This window comes from Saccostrea cucullata, unplaced genomic scaffold, assembly GCF_032062105.1.
Source record: "Saccostrea cucullata isolate Sc308-1 unplaced genomic scaffold, CSIRO_AGI_Scuc_v1 ctg8030, whole genome shotgun sequence".
NCBI lineage: Eukaryota > Metazoa > Mollusca > Bivalvia > Ostreida > Ostreidae > Saccostrea > Saccostrea cuccullata.
Genome location: NW_026930768.1, coordinates 1 through 6,383, shown reverse-complemented (window position 1 = coordinate 6,383; position 6,383 = coordinate 1). Strand labels below are relative to the sequence as shown.

The following is a 6,383-nucleotide window of genomic DNA, read 5'->3' as shown; positions in this document are numbered from 1 at the left end:
GAATTGTTCAATAATAAACTTGTAAGATGGTCAGATATTATTTTTTCGGTGAGAAAGACATCTGGATACATAAAAGGAATTCAGTTTCTTCAGAAAAAGATCGTTTTTGTGTTACTTATCCTTAAAATGTTTATGATATGGTCATCAGGGACTGTAGATATTCGATACCTATTGCTCACTCGTTGTAGTACACGTTTCTAAGGGTCTTATTATCATTTATCCTTATTTTCGTTTACTTAACCTAAGATTTATGATTGCCAATAATTGAAACTTCAATAAGATACATAAATAAATATTGTATATTTAAGATATAAGGATATAAAGGTCAGACTGATTTAAAGATCAGCCTCATGAACATCTGGAAAACAGATGACATAAGTAGAAAGACAAAAGTAACAATTTATATGTCCTACTCGATGAGGCGGAATGCTGGAGAATGACAGAAGGAGAGATTAATACATAATGATAATATTATTATGGCAGTAAATATCACAAAGGCCCCTTATAGGTTTTGGATTGCCTAAATTAAATTTGTATGCAGTTTTACAGATTCTGATTTAATGTTATAGTACAATATAAGAAAATAACTAGCAACTATACTCATAAGAAACTTCTGATTCTCTTAATTTTGGTAATAGTACATTATATAATCAACCTTATTCGCTACACGTTTACAGCCGTTTACCGAAAATAATTGGTTGTCAGGTGGGGAAAAAATCAGTTCACTCATGACTTTTTGGACTATTTCCTCTGGTACACTGTCCCTTTTATAATAATTTCTGGCCACCAGGTAATCCCTAATACACATCTTCACATGTTTCCTTGTCAGCGGTAGAAAGGGAACGTAGGCTGTGACGAGGTGCTTGATGATGACGTCACTCTGGTACATGCCGCCTTTAAATAAAGATGATTTGATATGGCTGTTAATAATATTGAAACGTACAATTCTACTGACAAAAGGATTTTTCATGCACTAGGTAACTAGTCAAAATTGAACATTGATATCTGTTTAATATAAGGTTTAAAATCTTTGTCGCCTACTTGAGTTGTTGTTAACAGTGACTTTGCTGATGAGTTGTTCCATTTCATTCAAACCAATTCTCTCTCTGGAACCCTGGTGTTGAAATGTATGTTGAAATATTTCTTTTCCAGCCGAGTTACTGAAAAAGAATAAATTTAAGATCATGTTTAAAAACTCTGATTATATGAAATTATAAGGTATTCAATACCATTTCACAAGAAAAGCTAACGACAACGACAGAAACTTATCAGCGAATACATTCTATTATTACTTCAAAGACTAAGTAGTGTTTTTTCTACTGACTTTAAGACCATTTTTTACAAACTGGAATTTATACGGATATAGTTTATAAGTGCATTTACTTAATAATGAAAAGGAGCACACAGAAGATTCCTCTCTGTTTCTAATCTCGCCTCTCAGGGCGTGAAGGTCTGCAATAGCTCTGCTCCCTATGTGTATTGTTTAAGGAGGCTAGGGGGTCAACAGATTATTTTTTTATCAACCACCAGATATAACTTAAATTTTGGGATATGATATCTTAGGCTGTCAACTATCATTTCCCAGAGAAAAATTTCATAACTTTTAGTTTTTTTGATCATTTTGTTATATCTTTATACGGAGCTCTTCTTCTAAAGGAGAACAAAAGTCTAAGAATGGCCACAACCACCCAACCCTTTAACTGGACCTTGAACTTATCTTACTTTTTTTTATGTTTTGTTGACGAATTTTTATTGTTTGTATTTTTATGAAATTAACAACTCTTTGTACGTTCAAAGAACAAAAATGTATTTTTTTTACAGTTCATTTTGTTTGCTTTAGGCCCCTAGTAGGAATTTCCATAAAAATACAATTTTTACTAGTTTTCAGCCAGGTAATATTTGTCAAATTTCAGGTATTGCTGAAATAAAAATTTTCAAGTCATAATTATAACATATTATTGATCGGAGAGACTTAAAGTGGAATGCAATTGTAAAAAAAAAATATTGTAACGAATGGTATAGTGACTAGAGATTTCAATTACAAAAATAGAGGCCCAGGAGCCACATCGCTCACCTGAATAAATCGGCTAGGAAAAAGCATATATCTGATTAGAACTGAAAAGTTTACTGAAATGGGGGGGGGCTTGAATTTAATACTACTTGAGAATGCCTTCATATTAAGGGGGCCGACTATAGTTTCCATTGCGCAATATTTCGCGCATCATAGTAAAATGAGGCGTATTTACTGTTTTAATGCAACTTTATTCGCTTAATTTTAAAACTAAACAAAATTAAGAAATTATAGGTATAAAAATGTAATTACAATTTGATATAACTGATTTTTTAACTGATTTTGCAAATGATAGGTAGGTTGACGTCGTTGCAGCGTGTTTTTGACGTTATGATAATCTGTAGCTCTTAAATAAAGGGGTAATAAAATATTATTTAAGAAAAAGTATTAAACATACGCACTTGAAATTTAAAACATAGAAATTTGAGAATATCTCCAATATTTTTATTATGTTTTCAAGTGAATCTATTGTGTACGTCATATTTTGTAATACTCTATAAAAATAGTAAAATTTGCTAATTTTTTGCATTTTGAGATACGCCCTTCAGCTAACAAGACGGTAGAATTTTGTGTCTCTTACATATATTGTATAATATAGTATTACTCATTAACTATTATAGTTTTAACAAAATGCCTATTGTAGTATTTGTATAATTTGCTTTAAAGTGCTAAAATTGGCATTTTCCTATATAAGCCTATAGTAAATGTACCTGTATTTGGGACGGTCCCTCAAAAATACCTGGACAGTAGATTTCCCCCAAACTTTGCATGTATACTGAAGTTCATGTAAGTTATATATGATATAAAAATGAAGAGTTTCGTTATTGTAGTTTTCACACAATAAAACTATAGTCGGCCCCCTTAATACAGCATATTACTTTGCTATTCTTGATAAAAAGATTTTCTTTAAACATTTCCTTCCTATATATAACTTAATAAAAATTTGAATTTGATTCCCCATTGTTTCCCTCCCTAACCCAAAGGGCCATGATCTGATTTAATTTAAATCAGTTGAACAATTTTAATTTTACACTACCCGAAAATGCTTCCAAATAAATACTAGTATCACTAATCATGACTTTGCTATTCTGGAGAAGAAGATTCTAGATTCTACACTGAGAATGATTCCATATAAATATCACTAATCATGGCTTTGAAATACATGTACCTGAGGAGACGATCTTTAAAGATTTCCCTATCTTGTCCTATGTAAAACTTTGATCGACCATTCTGGCCCCATCCTACCCCGAGGGGTCATGATTTGAGCAAACTTGAATCTACACTACCTGAGGATGCTTCCACATGAGTTTCATCATTCCTGGCCCAGTGGTTCTTAAGAAGAAGATAAAAATGTGAAAAGTTTACAACGACGACTACCACCACAGACAACGGACAAATTTTGATCAGAAAGGCAACTACTGGCAAAATACCTTAATTAAACTAATAAATAATTAATTTTCATGAATATATATTTGTGTCTTTCCTTACTAAGTCTGCAGCGTCTTACATTTTCATCAAACGCTGAATTTTTACTGCTAACCTTAAAAATAGAAAGATGGACTTTCTGTAGTCAGTACCCGACAACTGCTCATGAAAATCCAGATAGGGTGTTAAAGTATCAATTAATCCAGGTGCCATCTTGTCAATTTCATCGAATATGAATAAAGACCGCTTACATTTTTCTACACTACTTTCAATCAACTTCTTTAACACGTCCTAAAATTAGAAATGAGAAATACAACCATACAATATACATCCTTCAAATGCTGTTAGTGCAATAGTACGGTGAATTATTAGCATTCATTGAAGATCTGCTTTAGGAAACTACGTCCTCTCAAGGAACTAAACAAATCTTCCTAACAGGTTGGCTCAAGACAGGTCGCTGCGGAAAAGCAACGATGGTTTCACAGTCTATTATCAGTCCAGACAACGTGCTATAGGTTTGTTCAGGAGAGACCACGATCCGGTTCACCAAGGGCAACAACTCTGGCTAAGGACAGATTCATCCGCAACATTACCATGAGAAATTGTCTGGTAACAGTAATTCAGATAAGGTCTGAACTTCAAAGGGATGTTGGCTTGGAAGTGAGTAGTCAGGCCATTAGGAATCAACTGCACAGATTTTACTTACCTCGTGTCATTCCGTTTGAGGACCCTACTCCAATGGCGTCATCACCATCAACGCTGGGATAATCGACGATGAAACTACGTAATATTCTTAGATGAGTCGAGGTTCACCGCGGACTTCCTTGAAAGACGCAGGAAGCTGTGGCGCCAACTTAACGAAAGTTTCCGTGACGTTTAGGTAATAAGACTTGATCGGAATGAGGATGGATGCAGAGCAGACTTGCGTGTTTTTGCTGGACGAGTCACAGGGCAGTATAACCGAACGACATCTTGGTACCCATTGTTGTGCCATCTGCACGTCGTTTCAATTTTCATGATGACAATGTCAGATGTCATAGGACCAGTATCGTTGAAGACTCCAACAGCAGAATTTCACATCACCACATAAGCTTGGCCCGCAGTCAGTCCGGACCTTTCCTCATTGAACATGTCTGGGACATGCTTGGACAGCGGCTACGCCAACGTCAACAACCTAATGCCAATGTCCAAAACCTTGCTACAGCATTGGAACAAGAATGGAATAACCTTCCCAAAAATGACCTGGAACACCTCGTTTGGAGTATGCCACGCCGAATCCGAACTTGTCTTGCCAACCGAGGGAGTTTTAGCCGCTTCAGGCGTTTCACATTGGTGGTGTGTGACCCTGTGTTGGTGTCGACCCTTATTCTGGAGAATCTTTTTCTGACCGTACACTGTCACAGTATTTCGAATAAATTGACAAATGTGTCCCTTATGTTTTATGTTTCCTTCCTGACCTCATGATCTGCATTTCATTGTCCTTGTAAATCCACTATCCCCTTCTTTTTAAATAGTATATTATATATAATTATATATTTTTCAAAGGATGGTAAGCATTTTACACGCAAGGAAATTAAGAAAATGAACGACACATTATCAAATAGGACCTATCAAAAACGTTTTAAAAAGATATGAAACAATTTTAAGACCTTAAGAAATAAGCCTTTATTTTTAAGATTTTCCTATTAAAATATACCAAGCTCAACAAATCGCTTGTGTCTTGAAAAAAAAAGTCGCAGATTTTTTAAGGTCTTTCGTAGAACCTAGCTTCTTCCATGATCTCTAAGAAAGATTACAGCTTAAAAATCTTGACATCGCATAAAAAGTTAGATTTTCATTTCAAAATTACCTTGTAAAGAGGCACCTTGTCTTTGTGTTTAAATTCTCTAGTTGCAAATACTAATTGAACACATTTGCTTCTCATTCCCTTTCGATATAGACCCTCGGCGATAATTCTGCTGACAAGAGTTTTTCCTGTACCAACTCCTCCATGAAACGAGAGTGCCAGTGCCCTTGTTGGATTTGTTGTCATATGAGCTTCCAGGTGCCTCATAATGACATCAATAGCCAGATCCTGTCCAAAGACTCTGGTCTGAAGATCCTCACGGAGGGCTATGATATTGCAAGTTGTTAATTTGAAAAACAAACAAACGTCTTTTTATTCAATTTTCTCTACTGTTGTCCAGAAGCATTCCCAAACTTCTCTACAAGTACTGATCTAGCCTAAAGATCTTTTTATAACAAGTTCATTTGTCTCAGACGGATTTACAGTAAAATTATTCATAACCAGCAGTTTTTCATGAAGTTTAAGATGATTTACAAATTTTGTTCTCTTAACTCATTTCTTAATAATTTTACCTGAAGCATCAAAGGGGACCCCATCCGATGTATAACATTCTTTAAAATAACACTTGACTGGTTTGTAAGCTGTGTATATTCCTGCAAGTACTGCAGCTGACACGCCTCCAGCAACGAATATTAATGAATTAATTTCAGGAATGAAAGAGAGGAAAAGCCAAAGCACAAGCTTAAGACAATTTACATAGCCCCAGAAGGAAATTGTGAGCTACAAATCGAAAATGAAAGTAAGGTAGCTCTTGATGCACATTTTTCTCATGTAATACGGAGATAACGAGCAGTACTTGAATTTTTAAGTCCATTCAAACAATACATATCAGAAGCAGAGCAAACACGCACCTTTAAAAATCAGAGGCGGGATGGAGGAGGGATTTTTTCTGACGACCGCACCCACCGATACATACCTAAGTCCCAAGTTCATCGAAGTTGTGACATATAATGAAGTTAATTTTCACACATGGTCGTATATCAACCGAGAGGGGGCATATTTTATACCATTATCATCGTGTTATCTGCATATCATGAAATT

The 6,383-nt window shown here is 35.0% G+C and overlaps 1 pseudogene; it reads right to left on the bottom strand.

The window, feature by feature from the left end:
* Nucleotides 1–335: 335 nt before the first annotated feature.
* Nucleotides 336–6,062, bottom strand: LOC134230032 (torsin-1A-like; annotated as a pseudogene).
* Between the last annotated feature and the right edge of the window lie 321 nt (nt 6,063–6,383).